Source organism: Canis aureus, chromosome 31, assembly GCF_053574225.1.
Source record: "Canis aureus isolate CA01 chromosome 31, VMU_Caureus_v.1.0, whole genome shotgun sequence".
NCBI classification, from domain to species: domain Eukaryota; kingdom Metazoa; phylum Chordata; class Mammalia; order Carnivora; family Canidae; genus Canis; species Canis aureus.
Window position 1 is genome coordinate 42,918,336 of NC_135641.1, and position 19,209 is coordinate 42,937,544.

The 19,209-nt window shown below is 44.8% G+C and overlaps 1 long non-coding RNA gene across 1 annotated transcript in view; it reads left to right on the forward strand.

Moving 5' to 3' along the window:
• Positions 1-19,209, forward strand: part of LOC144302727 (uncharacterized) — an 85,660-nt gene that overhangs the window by 24,495 nt on the left and 41,956 nt on the right. The gene's annotated exons all lie outside the window — the stretch shown is intronic.

Consider the following 19,209-nt stretch of genomic DNA (forward strand, 5'->3'; position numbering starts at 1 on the left):
ACTCGATAAAGTGAATCTCAAATTTAGTCCTCAAATATTTTCAGAAATCTTAGTTTTCAAGTCTAAAAACATGCTGTGTACAGCAGACTACGAGTAGCACAGGGGCCACTAGACGGTCAAGATCACTACACAGTCTTGAGCGGTGTTCTCGTGACCGCACACATCGGAAGCACCGCTACCGTGTATTATCTGGAATGCTCTCTCTGACACCTGTTGATTTGTAGCACCTTAGGAGTGCTGCAAATCTAAGAGTTTTGCCAGAGGATTCTCGCGCCCTAAGGTTTGGGAGCCATGGCCTGTTGTCATGTCATGGTTTGGCAGTTTCCGCAGTCCTTGGGAAGGGAGGGCAGCGGTAGGCCGGCAGGTAGAAACAGAGTCAACGGCAGAGGGATGGCTGCTTTGCCTGCACTACAGGCCCTTGTAGATGTGGCCACTACGTTTAGGTGAAGGAAAGGTATTGTCCTGCCTGATGTAAGTCATGATTTTAAGGTGATTCCCCCCAAGACACCTACTGCCGTATCACCCGCATAACCCCTGAATCTGTGCATATGATGGATCTTACTCCACGCTTAGGTTTGGTGTATGGGGCAGCTGATTGTCAGGAAGGGGATTCCCTGGGGGAGCCCACCCGCAGGGGGGACCAGGCTCTTCCTGCAGTCAGAGGTCAACACCAAACCGAGGTTGGATGAGATTTCAGTCAACAGCCTCAATGGACATGGACCTAAGGTTCCTCCCAAGGTTCCTCCCGCAGGAAAACAGGGCTGGCCCAGATTGTGCTGGTGGGTGGGCAAGGCCCTGAGCAGAGAGTCCCGCCAGGAATCCAGTGTCTGGTCAGGATTTCCGAGCTGCACCCCGTGGCCCATCAAAGAAGCGGGTGTGATTTCAGGCTGCTGAGTGCATGGTGGCTCAGTTGGCAGGAAGGGAACCCAAGTGTTCTTCTCACACTGTAACACCCCATAACCCCATACATGCTCTGCCCCAGAGCGCCCCTGGCCTGTGCTGTCAGTAGGAGCCAGCCTGGTGAGCCCACTCCTGGGACCCACGGGGGCAGCTGTACCACGGGAGTGGTCTCACGGTGCAGACCTTTTTTTTTTTTCTTTTTAACAAGCCCAGTAAGGCTGATTTATCATTAACCGGGCTGGCTCTTCAATAGTCTTGTTGCAAATTCCTATAAAAATAACCGTCTTGAGGCGCCCAGGGGGGCCTCTGGTTGAGCGGGATCCCAAGCTTGACCCTGGGATCCTGGGATGGAGTTCTGCATCCAGCTCCCCAGTGGGAGCCTGCTTCTCCCTCTGCCTGTGTCTCTGTATCTCTCATGAATCAATAAATTATATATATTTTTAAAGTCTTAAATGTGAAAACAAGTTGTTTTTCATGTCCAGCTTGGAAAAAAGCCCTCTGAGGTGCCGCATGAATGGGAGGTACTGTCTGTCCCAGGGCGGCTGCAGCGCGTGTTTGGAGGTGGGTCGCAGCCACAGGGGCACCCCGCCCCCCGTGCGTGTTCACCGAGCTCAGCAAGGCGAGGTCCCCGAAACGAGGAGCGACGGGGCTGCGCTGGCCTGGGGTCCCCGCTGCACTGCCCGCTGGGGACGCGCGTCCTCCGCTCCACCCTCCGCGTCCCCAGAGCCAGCTCCGTCCCCACCTGGACCCCGCTTTCCCTTTGCGTCCCCCCCCGCCCCCGCCCTTTCACCTGCAAGGGCCGCGCGGTGCAGACCAAATGGGCCCCGGAAGTCTGCGCTCCGGCCCTGAGCCCGCGCCTGCACAGCCACCATCGCCGCCCCTTCCGCGGCTGCTTCTAGGCCTTTCCTCGCACCAGCAGCACGTGGCCTGGGTCCCCTGGGCCGCATCCAACGGCTTGTTGTTGATTGTCGCCGTCGAGGAATTTCCTGAGGTTCTGAGCCTGGGTGATGATGGTGAGGACACGGCCGTAGCCCTGCAGCCAGCTCTGGGGGGGAGAGCTCGGCTCCCCCGAGACGGCTGGGCTCCCCCCGCCCCCCGGGACGGCTCCAGCTGCAGGTCGTCTGGCACCCCCTCCTCCTCCGTGCCCGCCTGCCCCCCTCCATGCCCGCCTGCCCCCCGTGCCCACCTGCCCCCTCTGTGCCCACCTGCCCCCCTCCGTGCCCACCTGCCCCCTGTGCCCACCTGCCCCCTCCGTGCCCGCCTGCCCCCCGTGCCCACCTGCCCCCTCTGTGCCCACCTGCCCCCCCTGTGCCCACCTGCCCCCTCCGTGCCCGCCTGTCCCCTGTGCCCACCTGGCCCCCCTCCGTACCCGCCTGCCCCCTCCGTGCCCACCTGCCCCCCTCTGTGCCCATCTGCCCCCTGTGCCCACCTGGCCCCACTCCGCGCCCACCTGTCCCCGCCGTGCCCGCCTCCCCCCTACGCGAGTAGGGATTCAGCTCCCACAGGTGGGCGCCCCTCGCCACCCGCACGAGGGTCGGACCCGGAGGCTCCTCGGCCACGAGGCGGGCAGGAGAGGAGCCGAGCTAGCCGGTGGGACGCAGGTGCGCGGTTCGGGCAGGTGCGCGGTTCGGGCAGGTGCGCAGCCCGGGCCACGCCGCCCTAGGAAGCTCCCACTTCCCGGGCCGTGGGGGTGCTGAGATCCGTGTGATGAGCCCGCAGATTTTATGGGTCCAGGTTAGTCTTACAGAATCACCAAGGGCTGTTGTGTCTCAGTTAAAAAAAAAAAAAATTATTAAGAAATCCTTGGTAGGAAAAGCAGAAGCCCCAAAAGTTCAAAATTCCCCTCTCAGAAGCGATTTTTAAAAACTTGGAGCAAGTTTATATGCTACAATCAACATTGTAAGGTAAAATTATTTTAAGATTTGTGTGGAATCAGAAAAGACCCCGAATAGCCAGGGGAATTTTAAAAAAGAAAACCATATCTGGGGGCATCACAATGCCAGATTTCAGGTTGTACTACAAAGCTGTGGTCATCAAGACAGTGTGGTACTGGCACAAAAACAGACACATAGATCAATGGAACAGAATAGAGAATCCAGAAGTGTTCTTTGAAAGAATTAATAAGATAGATAAACCATTAGCCAGCCTTATTAAAAAGAAGAGAGAGAAGACTCAAATTAATAAAATCATGAATGAGAAAGGAGAGATCACTACCAACACCAAGGAAATACAAACGATTTTAAAAACATATTATGAACAGCTATACGCCAATAAATTAGGCAATCTAGAAGAAATGGACGCATTCCTGGAAAGCCACAAACTACCAAAACTGGAACAGGAAGAAATAGAAAACCTGAACAGGCCAATAACCAGGGAGGAAATTGAAGCAGTCATCAAAAAACTCCCAAGACACAAGAGTCCAGGGCCAGATGGCTTCCCAGGAGAATTTTATCAAACGTTTAAAGAAGAAATCATACCTATTCTCCTAAAGCTGTTTGGAAAGATAGAAAGAGATGGAGTACTTCCAAATTCGTTCTATGAAGCCAGCATCACCTTAATTCCAAAGCCAGACAAAGACCCCGCCAAAAAGGAGAATTACAGACCAATATCCCTGATGAACATGGATGCAAAAATTCTCAACAAGATACTGGCCAATAGGCTCCAACAATACATTAAGAAAATTATTCACCATGACCAAGTAGGATTTATCCCTGGGACACAAGGCTGGTTCAACACCCGTAAAACAATCAATGTGATTCATCATATCAGCAAGAGAAAAACCAAGAACCATATGATCCTCTCATTGGATGCAGAGAAAGCATTTGACAAAATACAGCATCCATTCCTGATCAAAACTCTTCAGAGTGTAGGGATAGAGGGAACATTCCTCGACATCTTAAAAGCCATCTATGAAAAACCCACAGCAAATATCATTCTCAATGGGGAAGCACTGGGAGCCTTTCCCCTAAGATCAGGAACAAGACAGGGATGTCCACTCTCACCACTGCTGTTCAACATAGTACTGGAAGTCCTAGCCTCAGCAATCAGACAACAAAAAGACATTAAAGGCATTCAAATTGGCAAAGAAGAAGTTAAACTCTCTCTCTTCGCCGATGACATGATACTCTACATAGAAAACCCAAAAGTCTCCACCCCAAGATTGCTAGAACTCATACAGCAATTCGGTAGCGTGGCAGGATACAAAATCAATGCCCAGAAGTCAGTGGCATTTCTATACACTAACAATGAGACTGAAGAAAGAGAAATTAAGGAGTCCATCCCATTTACAATTGCACCCAAAAGCATAAGATACCTAGGAATAAACCTAACCAAAGAGGAAAGGATCTATACCCTCAAAACTATAGAACACTTCTGAAAGAAATTGAGGAAGACACAAAGAGATGGAAAAATATTCCATGCTCATGGATTGGCAGAATTAATATTGTGAAAATGTCAATGTTACCCAGGGCAATTTACACGTTTAATGCAATCCCTATCAAAATACCATGGACTTTCTTCAGAGAGTTAGAACAAATTATTTTAAGATTTGTGTGGAATCAGAAAAGACCCCGAATAGCCAGGGGAATTTTAAAAAAGAAAACCATATCTGGGGGCATCACAATGCCAGATTTCAGGTTGTACTACAAAGCTGTGGTCATCAAGACAGTGTGGTACTGGCACAAAAACAGACACATAGATCAGTGGAACAGAATAGAGAATCCAGAAGTGGACCCTGAACTTTATGGGCAACTAATATTCGATAAAGGAGGAAAGACTATCCATTGGAAGAAAGACAGTCTCTTCAATAAATGGTGCTGGGAAAATTGGACATCCACATGCAGAAGAATGAAACTAGACCACTCTCTTTCACCATACACAAAGATAAACTCAAAATGGACGAAAGATCTAAATGTGAGACAAGATTCCATCAAAATCCTAGAGAAGAACACAGGCAACACCCTTTTTGAACTCGGCCATAGTAACTTCTTGCAAGATACATCCACGAAGGCAAAAGAAACAAAAGCAAAAATGAACTATTGGGACTTCATCAAGATAAGAAGCTTTTGCACAGCAAAGGATACAGTCAACAAAACTCAAAGACAACCTACAGAATGGGAGAATATATTTGCAAATGACGTATCAGATAAAGGGCTAGTTTCCAAGATCTATAAAGAACTTATTAAACTCAACACCAAAGAAACAAACAATCCAATCATGAAATGGGCAAAAGACATGAACAGAAATCTCACAGAGGAAGACATAGACATGGCCAACATGCATATGAGAAAATGCTCTGCATCACTTGCCATCAGGGAAATACAAATCAAAACTACAATGAGATACCACCTCACACCAGTGAGAATGGGGAAAATTAACAAGGCAGGAAACAACAAATGTTGGAGAGGATGCGGAGAAAAGGGAACCCTCCTACACTGTTGGTGGGAATGTGAACTGGTGCAGCCACTCTGGAAAACTGTGTGGAGGTTCCTCAAACAGTTAAAAATATACGTGCCCTACGACCCAGCAATTGCACTGTTGGGGATTTACCCCAAAGATACAAATGCAATGAAACGCCGGGACACCTGCACCCCGATGTTTCTAGCAGCAATGGCCACTATAGCCAAACTGTGGAAGGAGCCTCGGTGTCCAACGAAAGATGAATGGATAAAGAAGATGTGGTTTATGTATACAATGGAATATTACTCAGCTATTAGAAATGACAAATACCCACCATTTGCTTCAACGTGGATGGAACTGGAGGGTATTATGCTGAGTGAAGTAAGTCAGTCGGAGAAGGACAAACATTATATGTTCTCATTCATTTGGGGAATATAAATAATAGTGAAAGGGAAAATAAGGGAAGGGAGAAGAAATGTGTGGGAAATATCAGAAAGGGAGACAGAACGTAAAGACTGCTAACTCTGGGAAACGAACTAGGGGTGGTAGAAGGGGAGGAGGGCGGGGGGTGGGAGTGAATGGGTGACGGGCACTGGGTGTTATACTGTATGTTAGTAAATTGAACACCAATAAAAAAAAAAAAAAAAAAAAAAAACATTGTAAGGTAATATTTTAATCGCTCTTAGCAAAGGGGCCAAAGGGCCTAATTGGAGTCGAAGGCTGGGGCGGGAGCCCCAAAGCTGCCAGCACATGCCTCATTCCCGGAACACGTGTTTTCCTCTCCAAAGGGAAGCTCCTGACTCCTTCTCTTCAGCCAAAATAAATCAGTTTTTTTTCTCTTAATGTGTCCAGAAGCAACATGCACTTTCCATTACTTCTTGTGGTCATACAAGCATTTCATTGACTATTTCCATAAATAGTTCCCACATGCCCATGCCTCCTCTAATGACTTTGTGATTCTAATAAAGGGACTAGAACTCCTAATCCCTGCTGTGGCCTCGGCTAAACGATGTGAAAATACCCCTCCTGCTGGGGTTGCCCCGCCAGCAAAATCCAAATGACCCACCAACAAGTACATCTGGTGTGATTTGACTTTCTTCGCCCTTGTTACTTTTTCCTACTATTCTATAAGATCTTTAATTTTCCCCTTGAGGCTCTAAATTCCGCTTAAATTATTTATTTGTACAGATTCTCTTCTACAAATAAAATCGGGTTCACTGGTCTTCTGGTTTTCCTTTATGGGAGGTTTAACCTGTCACTTGCTCTCTGAAACCTCGCAGCATCCCTGGCCAATATGCGCTCAGACTTGACGGGGTCATTCGGTTCACCTCACGTACCCACCGAATGTTCGATTATGGGTCCCCAACGTCCTAAGATCTGTACCGAGGCGATCTTGCTGGGGAGAACGGTAGCAGTGTCAATCTCCGCATCCCCCAGGCAGTAAGATGTTGGCAGGTAGCTTTGCTAAACCCAGGAGGTAATTTCCAGGGGCAGGACATTCAGGCCAAAACTGTTCAATGTTTTATCAATCTTCAAGAAACGTTAAAAACTGGGGCGCCCGGGGGGCTCAGTCGGTGAAGCGTCTGCCTTTGGCTCAGGTCCTGATCCCGGGCTCCCTGCTCCGTGGGGAGCCTGCTTCTCCCTCTGCCTCTGCCCCCTACTCCCTTGCTCCTGCACGCTCTCGGTCTCTCCTTCTCAGATAAGTAAGACTGAAATCATTGTTTAAAGAAAATGTTAAAAACAAAACTGGGGTTACAGTGGACAAATTTCTGTTCTTTGGCCTTTCTGACGGATACTTTACACACTAGGCTAAAGGATACTGGGTCCCTTGCTGGGTTCCCTTCAGCCTTGTCCTCTGGTGGCAGCACTGGTTCTTCCTGTGGGCAGACAGCCCCTTTCCCTCTGATTCCGGGCACACCTGGGACCTGGCCCAGCTGACCCCGACCACAGTGGGAAATTCATTGCCATCGTGGGCCAATAACTATCTGGGGTTTTCATAAAACTGTTGAGAACTCTACACTGTCCTTTCCCCCCGGGGTTTCCCCAGGGACTGAGAACCCCCCGAAGCTGCTCTGGACCACATTTGCTCAGTCACCTAGGAGAAAGCAGACCTGAGAAGAGAGCGGTCATTTCAGTATGCCGACCTTTGAACCCTGCACCTGGCCAGGCCGAAGGTATACCAGCCCCAGCCTTTTCAGTTACTCGAGCCAATCAATTCCCTCTAATGGTTAAGCTCCTTTGGGCCTGGGTTTTCCGAGTGGCAACCAAAAGAATCCTGCCTTATAGGAAAGGTCTCTTTCACAAAAGTTAAATTAATTCAAGACTCTACCCTTTGAATTTAGTAAAAATGACATTATAAAGCTAATTTATTGACTTAATAATTTTTGAATGGAATACAATCACACTCCCGAAATATACCTTTGGTGATCATTTTAAAGCCATAACCATTTACATAGTTCGAATTTTTCCAGTATTTAAAGGTACTTCAATGATATAATCTCATTAATTCTTACAATGTCCTTTTGAACTAGCCAGGGGACAGGTATGCTTATCTAATAATATAATAGTCCTGTTCTCTCTTGCACTTCATGACACATTTCCGTGAAGGTTGAATAACAAAGCACGAGGTCACCTATGTAAGCACCTAGAGAAAACAGTAATTACTTCCCCAATGGTCTAGGTAGGATATCGCTGTGGAAATCAGAATAAAGATTATAGCACAAATTCATCACCTGTGAGGAACTGGGTGGCCAATAGAACTTTTAATAATGTGGGTACAGGGAGATAAAATTTACGTGGTACGCATTATGTGCACTCTATAGATATTTAATCGACACATTTTAATGGAAGCCCGTCTACTTCATTATGTGTATATTATATGTAAGATAATTACATAATTCATAAATATAATAATATTTAACAAATGGTTATTATGTGTAAGTCCTTGCGAACTGTATATTTAAATATATGAAAATATAAAATTGAAATATGCTAAAAGTAAATTTTAATGTTCCTCGTATTTTTCCTCATTATATAAAAAGATTGTCGTATTTTTTTTTCTCTGAATAAAATAGCAGCTATTTAGACTCTTTAGTAAAGCAAGATTGGGGTAGAAGTTACCCCCACATTGCTGAATGTTTTACTTATTAAGATTTATATTAATTTGTCAATAATTTTTTTTCCTAAAGTATATTACACAACCCTGACAATTTAATTTGCCCTTAATAACTTAGTGGCATCTTCATGAGCAACCTTCTGGGTTATAAAATTTAAAATGCTTCTATTATAACATGTCAAATTATTTAAACTCAAGTGTGTGCTTTGTGAATTCGTATGGCTTCTTTTGATAGCTTCCCATTTTTTTCAAATTCTGTGGCATTTGTGCACTTTTCAATAAAACCTTTCTTATTTGGGTGGAATCGAGTGAGTTGCTATTCCTCATTAGATGTTTTAGGAGTGTTTACAGGAGGCATTTTAATATGTGGCCTTAACAAACCAGCAACTCTACCCCCTGGATATAATCCGCTATAAGACCTGTTCAAAAATGTTCAGAGAAGCACGATTCACAGTCACCAAAAACTGGAGATAAAACCCTAATGTCTATTAACAGTGGAATTGGCAAATAGATTTGAGTATATTCATACAATAGGATATCACAAAGCCATGAGAATGAATTAACCACACAAAATACTGGGGATGAACTTCCAGAATAAAGTGTCCAGTTAGTGAAGTTGGACACAAGACACTTGGTGTATGGAGAGCTGTAGTAATTTAAGAAGAATGGGGGTGCCTGGGTGACTCAGTTGGTTAAGTGTCTGACTTTTGATTTCAGCTCAAGTCAAAATCTCAGGGTCCTGGGACTGTGCTCAGCAAGAAGCCTGCTTCTTCCTCCAGCCCTTCCCCTGCCTGTTCTCTCTCTCTCTCTCTCCCTCTTCCTGTCTCAAAGAAATGAGTATATATATTTTTTAAGAGAACAGTATGGAGAACTTTGGGGTGCTGGGTGCCAATAACACTCTTTTCCTTAATCTCGGTCCTGGCTGTGCAACTATGAACACATGAAAAGCCACTGAACTGTGCTATGATGCATGCACTTTTCTGCGTGTGTTCTATAGTTTAGTAAAGATTGCTCAAAAAGAAGATAAAAATTAATTATCATATATGCCTTTCTATGTGTATTGAGCACCACGTTCAAAGCACGTGCTTTATCTTCCAAAGCACATGTATTACCTCATTTCATTCATTCATTCAGTAATCATTTATTTCTTTTCTGTCATGATCGAGGTAGTAAGCAAGGGTCTGGGGGTGCAACACAGATTAAAGTATCTGTCATCCTGCGTACGTGGAGTTGGTAGCCACGCCGGCCTAGGGCACCCATAACACTCCTGTGAGGTAGGTACAGAAGGAATGGTCTTCTGAGTTTTGCTTGTTTATCTGTTTGTTTGGTAAGATGGGAGACAACTAAGTATGCTTAGAGGCGTTAGAGAAGAACTCATTTGAGAGGCAGCAGATGCAGCATGTGAGAGGGAGGGAAGGATTTAAAAGTGAGGCCCCCGAGGAGGATAAGGGAAAGGAACCCAGAATGCAGGAGAGAAGAAGAAAAACCCTAAACTGGGAACTGTCAGGGGCCATATGCTGTTTGTTAGCAGAGCATGGACTAGAGCCAAGAACCTGACACTTCAGCCACATTAAATCAAACTTCTCTGTACTGCTGCTTCTAGAATGCCAACAAATCCCTTTTATACCTACACGTGCATGCGTGCACGCACACACACTTTAAATAATGAGCTTTGGTTCTACATATGTAGCTCCCCCATCAGCTGTTGGTGATGTATTGTATTTCTGTCAAAGGAGGCATGCAAGACACATTCCATGGCTTGGAACGATGGTGGAGTTTTTGCTTTCTCTGGCAGAGGGGAGCACGGGAATGGAAAAAAGGGAAATATGTGACGTGTGAGGAAAGATCAGAAAATAGAATAATGAGGACGCCTGGGTGGCTCAGTGGTTGAGCGTCTGCCTTCAGCTCAGGGTGTGATCCCCGGCCCGGCCCAGGATCAAATCCCACATCGGGCTCCCTACAGGGGAGGGAGCCTGCTTCTCTCTGTGTCTCTGCCTCTCTCTGTGTCTCTCATGAATAAATAAATAAATAAAAAGAAGAAAGAAAGAAAGAAAGAAAGAAAGAAAGAAAGAAAGAAAGAAAGAAAGAAAGAAAGACAAAAGAGAGAGAGAGAAATAGAATGATGGCACTACATGAAAATATGGGAGGAGGTTCCTCTTTGGAACTCATTGATTTGGGTGGTGAATTTCTGAACACCTTGGGATTTGTCATCAACATGCTTTCCAGAAAAGCAAAGACCTGAGCAAGAGACAACGTCCTGGGCCCTAGGGAAAATATTCCTTTACGTATTAGTCCAGGTTCTTTGAGAAGCAGACAGCAAGATGCGATTAAATGTGGAGAAGATCTACAAGGGGGGAGCGTCTATGACGGAAAGAGAGGAGGAGGCTAGGGGAGCTTGGAGGAGCCAAGAGACGGCACTGTAAGCCTGACTCTTGTAAGAGAGACAGGGAAGGAATGAAGGTCAACTGGAAGAGTCTTGGATTAGGGTGCAATTCTAAGGGCTTCAATAATGTCAGTGGGGAGTCCTTGCGCCAAAGCTATCTGGCCAAAAATGGCACCTTCTTCAGGATTGGGCCTGCCCCGGCTTCCCTGTTGCACTCAGAGGAGTGCTTGGAGCGGCCCCCGGAATGCAGCATGTCATAAATGTGATGTCTCTGAGGGTGCAGCAGTTGGGGTCATACATGAATTATATTCTCCCTCATTAGCGACCTGAGCTAGGCATTTCCATGGCCACGACACCTTACTTGTCCTGAACTTGACATTTGGGGTAAAAATGGGACAAGATTCACTTTGAGGATAATAGAGTCTAGGGATTATTTTTCCATTTTTTGGGGGAGGTGGTATATTTTTTACTGGAATTCAATTTGCCAGCATATAGTATAGCATGCAGTGCTCATCCTGCCAAGTGCCCCCCTCAGTGCCCGTCACCCCATCACCCCATCCCCCGCCCCTCCCCTTCTCATGTTTTGTCACCCTCTCTGATTTTTCCCACTCATTTTCTCTCCTTTCCCCTTTAATTCCTTTCACTACTTTTTATATTCCCCGTATGAGTGAAACCATATAATGTTTGTCCTTCTCCGATTGACTTACTTCACTCAGCATAATACCCTCCAGTTCCATCCACATTGAAGCAAATGGTGGGTATTTGCCATTTCTGATGGCTGAGGAATATTCCACTGTGTACATAAACCACATCTTCTTTAACCATCACCTTTCGATGGACACCGAGGCTCCTTCCACAGTGTGGCTATTGTGGACATTGCTGCTATAACATTGGGGTGCAGGTGTCCCAGCGTTTCACTGCATCTGTATCTTTGGGGTAAATCCCCAGCAGTGCAATTGCTGGGTCGTAGGGCAGATATTTTTAACTCTTTGAGGAACCTCCACACAGTTTTCCAGAGTGGCTGCACCAGTTCACATTCCCACCAACAGGGCAAGAGGGTTCCCCTTTCTCCGCATCCTCTCCAACATTTGTTGTTTCCTGCCTTGTTAATTTTCCCCATTCTCACTAGTGTGAGGTGGGATCTCATTGTGGTTTTGATTTGTATTTCCCTGATGGCAAGTGATGCAGAGCATTTCCTCATGTGCTTGTTGGCCATGTCTGTGTCTTCCTCTGTGAGATTTCTGTTCATGTCTTTCGCCCATTTCATGATTGGATTGTTTGTTTCTTTGCTGTTGAGTTTAAGAAGTTCTTTATAGATCTTGGAAACTAGCCCTTTATCTGATATGTCATTTGTAAATATCTTCTCCCATTCTGTAGGTTGTCTTTTAGTTTTGTTGACTGTATCCTTTGCTGTGCAGAAGCTTTTTATCTTGATGAAGTCCCAATAGTGCATTTTTGCTTTTGTTGCTTTTGTTTCTCTTGCCTTCATGTATCTTGCAAGCAATTCCTGTGGCCAGGTTCAAAAAGGGTGTTGCCTGTGTTCTCCTCCAGGATTTTGATGGAATCTTGTCTCACATTTAGATCTTTCATCCATTTGGAATTTATCTTTGTGTCTGGTGTAAGAGAATGGTCTAGTTTCATTCTTCTGCACGTAACTGTCCAATTTTCCCAGCACCGTTTATTGAAGAGACTGTCCCTTTTCCAGTGGATAGTCTTTCCTGCTTTGTCGAATATTAGTTGACCATAAAGTTGAGGGTCCACTTCTGGATTCTCTATTCTGTTCCATTGATCTATGTGTCTGTTTTTGTGCCAGTACCACACTGTCTTGATGACCACAGCTTTGTAGTACAACCTGAAATCTGGCATTGTGAGGCTCCTGGCTCTGGTTTTCTTTTTCAATATTCCCCTGGCTATTCGGGGTCTTTTCTAATTCCACACGAATCGTAAGATGATTTGTTCCAACTCTCTGAAAAAAGTCCATGCTATTTTGATAGGGATTGCATCAAATGTGTAAATTGCCCTGGGTAGCATTAATTTTTTCACAATGTTAATTCTTCCAATCCATGAACATGGGATATTTTTTCATCTCTTTACATCTTCCTCAATCTCTTTCAGAAGTGTTCTGTAGTTTTTAGGGTATAGACCCTTTCCCTCTTTGGTTAGGCTTATTCCTAGGTATCTGATGCTTTTGGGTGCAATTGTAAATGGGATTGACTCCTTAATTTCTCTTTCTTCAGTCTCATTGTTAGTGTAGAGAAATGCCACTGACTTCTGGGCATTGATTTTTGTATCCTGCCATGTTGCCGAATTGCTGTATGAGTTGTAGCAATCTTGGGGTGGAGACTTTTGGGTTTTCTATGTACAGTATCATGTCATTGGTGAAGAGGGAGAGTTTGACTTCTTTTTTGCCAATTTGAACGCCTTTTATTTCTTTTTGTTGTCTGATGGCTGAGGCTAGGAGTTCCAGTACTATGTTGAATAGCAGTGGTGAGAGTGGACATCCCTGTCGTGTTCCTGATCTTAGGGGAAAGGCTCCCACATGTTTCCCCATTGAGAATGATATTTGCTGTGGGCTTTTCGTAGATGGCTTTTAAGATGCTGAGGAATGTTCCTTCTATCCCTACACTCTGAAGAGTTGTGATCAGGAATGGATGCTGTATTTTGTGAAATGCTTTCTCTGCATCTATTGAGAGGATCATATGGTTCTTGTTTTTTCTCTTGTTGATATGATCAATCACATTGATCGCTCTACGAGTGTTGAACCAGCCTTGCATCCCAGGGGTAAATCCCACTTGGCCATGGTGAATAACCTTCTTAATGTACTATTGGATCCTATTGGCTAGTATCTTGTTGAGAATTCTTGCATCCGTGTTCATCAGGGATATTGGTCTATAATTCTCCTTTTTTGGTGGGGTCTTTGTCTGGTTTTGGAATTAAGGTGAGGCTGGCCTCATAGAATTAGTTTCGAAGTATTCCATCCCTTTCTATCTTTCGGAACAGCTTTAGTAGAATAGGTATGGTTTCTTCTTTAAACGTTTGATAGAATTCCCCTGGGAAGCCATCTGGCCCTGGACTTTTGTGTCTTGGGAGGTTTTTGATGACTGCTTCCATTTCCTCCCTGGTTATTGGCCTGTTCAGGTTTTCTAGTTCTTCCTGTTCCAGTTTTGGTAGTTTGTGGTTTTCCGGAAATGCATCCATTTCTTCTAGATTGCCTAATTTATTGGCAGATAGCTGCTCATAATACATTTTTAAAATAGTTTGTATTTCCTTGGTATTGATTGTGATCTCTCTTCTTTCATTCATGATTTTATTAATTAGAGTCTTCTCTTTTGTTTTTAATAAGGCTGGCTAATGGTTTATCTATTTTATTAATTCTTTCAAAGAGCCAACTCCTGGTTTTGTTGATCGGTTCCACATTGAGTTCTGCTTGAATTTTTTTAAACTCTTTTTTTTCTGCTGGGTGTAGGTTTTATTTACTGTTCTTTCTCCAGTTCCTTTAGGTGCGAAGTTACCTTGTGTATTTGAGTTTTTTCCAATTTTTTGAGGGATGCTTGTATTACAATGCATTTCCCTCTTAGAACTGCTTTTGCTTTATCCCGGAGATACTGAACAGTGTATCTTCATTTTCATTAGTTTCCATGAATCCTTTTAATTCTCTAATTTCCTGATTGACCCTTTCATCTTTTAGTAGAATGCTCTTTAACCTCCACGTGTTTGAGTTTCTTCCAAATTTCTTCTTGTGATTGAGTTCTAGTTTCAAAGCATTATGGTCTGTAAATATGCAAGGGACAATCCCAATCTTTTGGTATTGGTTGAGACCTGATTTGTGACCCAGTATGTGGTCTATTCTGGAGAAAGTTCCATGTGCACTTGAGAAGAGTGTGTATTCAGTTGCGTTTCGGAAGGAGAGTATATATCTGTGAAATCCATCTGGTCCAGTATATCATTTAAAGCCCTGTTTCTTTGGAGATGTTGTGCTTAGAATATCTGTCATTTGCAGAAAGCTCCAGGTTGATGTCTCCCAGTATTAGTGTATTATTGCCTAAGTATGTCTTTACTTTGGTTATTAATTGATTGATATACTTAGCAGCTCTCCATTAGGGGCCTAAATATCCATGATTGTTAGGTCCTCTTGTTGGATGGATCCTTTAAATATGATATAGTCCTCTTCATCTCTTCATCTCTTACTACAGTCTTTGGGATAAACTTTAATTTATCTGATATGAGGTTTGCTACCCCAGCTTTCTTTTGAGGACCATTTGAATGGTAAATCATTCTCCAACCTTTCATTTTTCAGGCTGTAGGTGTCCTTAGGTCTAAAATTAGTCTCTTGTAGACAACAAACAGATGGGTCTTGTTTTTTTATCCAGTCTGAAACCCTGCATCTTTCGATGGGATCATTAAGCCCATTCATGTTCAGAGTTACTATTGAAAGATATGAATTTAGTGTCATCATAATACCTATTCAGTCCTTGTTTTTGTGGATTGTGTCTTTGGGTGTCCTTTTTCTTGTACAGGGTCCCCTTTAGTATTTCTTGCAGAGCTGGTTTGGTGGTCACATATCCTTTCAGTTTCTGCCTATCTTGGAAGCTCTTTATCTCTCCTTCTATTCTAAATGAGAGCCTTGTTGGATAGAGTATTCTTGGCTGCATGTTCTTCTCATTTAGGACCTTGAATATATCCTGCCTGCCCTTTCTGGCCTGCCAGGTCTCTGTGGAGAGGTCTGCTGTTAATCTAATATTTCTCTCCATATAAGTTAGGGATCTCTTGTCTCTTGATGCTTTAAGGATTTTCTCTTTATCTTTGGAATTTGCAATTTCATGATTAAATGTTGAGGTGTTTAACAGTTTTTATTGATTTGGGGGGGGGGCTCTCTATCTCCTGGATCTGAATGCCAGTTTCCCTCCCCAAATTAGGGAAGTTCTCAGATATGATTTGTTCAAATACACTTTCTGGTCCTCTGTCCCTCTCGGCACCCTCTGGAACCCCAATTATATGTAGATTCTTCCTTCTGAGGCTCTTATTTATTTCCCTTAACCTTTCCTCATGGTCTTTTGTTTTTCTGTTTTTTCCTTAGCTTCCTTCCTTGCCATCAACTTGTCTTCTATGCCACTCACTCATTCTTCTACCTCATTAACCCTCATTGTTAGGACCTCCAGTTTGGATTGCATCTCATTTAATTGATTTTTAATTTCGGCCTGATTAGATCTAAATTCTGCAGTCATAAAGTCTCTTAAATCCTTTATGCTTTTTTCCAGAGCCACCAGTAGCTTTGCAATTGTGCTTCTGAATTGGCTTTCTGGCATTGAATTGTAATGCAAATCCTGTAACTCTATGGGAGAGGGTACTGTTTCTGATTCTTTCTTTTGTAGTGAGTTCTTACTTCTAGTCATTTTGCTCAGTGCAGAGTGGTTGTATGAGCAGGCTGAGTCAAGAATATCAACCACGACCTAAATAAATTTCACCCTGATTCTGACGAAGTCAGAGACTAGAAAATGAAAACAAAGATCAGAACGAAATAAAACAAAAGGACCACTAAAGTGAAAAACAAATTTTAAAACAAAATAGTAAAAAATAAAAGGCCAAGAATCCCAAAGAAGAAGAAAAAAAAAGAAAAGAAATAAAAGGAAGGGCACTGGGAGATGGTGGTGGTGACAAAGTTGTAGTGGAGGGAGACTGTAGTCTACCTGAGGGGTCCTAGAGTGTGATCCTCTTGGTTCTGAGTATATTAAGTTCTGTGTATTAGAAGAGCTCAGTCCCAAATTTATATAAACCAGCAATACTTGTAGAAAGCCCAACATTGACCACCAGAACATAAACGAGATAAAAGAGGGGGTAAGAATGGGAAGGAAGAGAGAATATAATCTCACAGAATGAACCAGCCCAGTGTACCACTTGGTTCTGGGTGCATGCTGGTCATGTTTTAGAAGGTATTAACTTCCACTATCATAGAACAAAATGAGGCAGAGAAAACAAAAACCACAAAACAAAATCCCATATCTCGTATATCTCCCAAAATTAAATTGAGTACATTGAAGGGAATGAAGAAGTGAAAAATATATCTAGGACCTGTAATTGTAGAAATAGGAAAGTCAAAAAGGAAGAAACTTAAACATGAAGAGGTGGTAAAATGTTGTAGTTAAGGTGGGAAAAGAAAAAAATATTGGAAATTTTTAGTCTGATATAAAAACGAGTTATACTGGGAAAAGGGGGGAAAAGGAGGGTACCCTCTGGTTCTATATACTGTAAGTCCCTCTCCCTGGAGCTTCCCAGCACTGTTTGGTCGAGACCTTGCTCCTCCCCATCCTTCTAGCTGGTCTCTGGGGGCAGGGCTGCTGTGCTGACTCTCAGGTGTGTGCATCTGCAGGGGATTCCCCACCCCCACCGGGTGCTGGGCTCAGGTGAGCTGTTGACCCCGTGAGGGCCCTGTTCCCCTGGAGGCCCCGCCCCTCCCAAGCACAGGGTGACACCAGGAGGGACAACAGCACTGGTGGCGGCCAGGTCTCCAGCCCTGGAGTCAGCTCCCCCAGTAACCACCTGCAGCTGCCAGTCTGCACTGGCCTAGGTGCTCCAGGGGTGCAGGGTGGCTGACCTGCACAGCTTAGGGATGCCCACAGGAAAGTGTCCTCGCTGTCCTGTGCCCTCCCCTGCCCCCACCCAGAGGCCCCCCTCCCCGGGCCCCTCCTCTCCTGGTGACCCCGGGAATGGAGGCGTCCCTGCCCCTCCTGCAGCCCTGCCTGACTGCCCTGCTGAGCACTTTTCCATTGAGGAAGAATCTGGAGGATTTTTAAAGTTCCTGCTTCTCCAGCGGGACTTCCCTGCCCCCCTTGGCCCAGTTCCTCGGCCCCTCCCCCACTTGGTTCTTTTTTATTTTTTCCAGCCTTCCTACCTTGTTAGAAGCAAAAACTCCTCTCTGTAGCTATGGGCTGCCCTCTCCTGAAGTCTCAGGTCAAGTGCATAGGTGTTGGGGATGTTTTGACAGGTATCCAGATGAGCTGGGGAGCCAGGTGAGCGAGGCCCCTGAGCCTCCACCATCCTTAGAGAGTTGATTTTGTGTGTTGTTTTTTTTTTTTTTATTGTAAATGATCATCTGGACACTGTAATCCCTGGGTATATAACATATGTATCACTATTTTCAGGGAGCTGTCATCTGATAGGTGACATCAGGCAATGGCTTGAATCAAGTGATTCACTTTGGTATCTGGGAGGGAACATTCTAGGCAGAGGGAAGAGTAAATGCAAAGCTTCCAGGGAGTGAGTTTGCTTGTCTTGCTCTAGGAAGAGCAGGGCAAGAGGAAAAATAGCAGAAAGTCAGATCAGAGAATTTGCTGGGGACCAGGTTGTATAGGCTCAGTGCTGTGGGAGAAGCTGTAGATTCAGTCCCAGTAACACAGGAAGTCCCTGGAGAGCCTGGGGTAGAGCAACTGTGTAATCTGACCCGTGTCACTAGGGCCATCACTCTGGTGCCTGAGTGTGAAGGTTCCACTGTAAGTAGAAGTTCCAAACCATGTCTTCTCAGCTTCTCAGGATTTATCTCTGCATATTCATCATGGTCTCAACCCTTGTGGGTTATCTTCTGCAGGGGCTTCTTCCCGATAGGTGACACGTTCGAAGAGGTAACTGGAAAACCTTTAAAGAATGGATGGCATGTGAGAAAACATAGAGGGGAAAGGGAGACCGTCAACAGAAAGTGAGGCTTTCCATTCTCCATAGAATCTGAAGGAGAAAGAAGAAGGGACAGTTACCAGAAGGCAGGAAGAGAACCATTGTGGTAGGAGAGGCCCACCAGACAAAAGCTGGGGAGAACATAGCCCTGCTAACCCATCACCCCAACGGAGAGGAAAGCCAAGGAATGCATGCCTTGATCTTACTTTTGGACAACCTTTCATCTTCTGCTGGTGCCTCCCATTGTCCAAACCTAATCAGAAGTCAGAGAGCAAGAGAACCCACTGATGCCCTTCATGCCTGCCAGGCTCCTGAGGAATGCCAGAGAAGGGTGCTGAGGGCAGTGGCAGGGGCACACAGCAATCAGTCACCACAGAAATGCACAAGTATGGATCTTTGAAAAAAGCTGTCTGAACCCCATGAATCCCATGTGCCTCTATTGTCTTGTTACTCTCAACTCCTTCTCAGGGAAGCTTCTTGAATCTACTCCTTGTCACCATCTCTTCAATTTATATTCTTCCCTCTGCTCAGTTCCACCTGGATTACACTCCCAGCACTGCTTCGAAAGGGCTCCGCTCAAGGTTAGCACTAAATTCCTGCTGGTCGCCTCCAACAATCTCAGTCTCTATTTTATTTGACCACTTTTCAGCATTTGATCATAATAATAACACTCTTTTTCTTGGAGTCTTTCCTATTGATCCCTTCTCTTCTTCGTCTTCTTCTTATTAGTCTCCTAGGGCCACCGTCA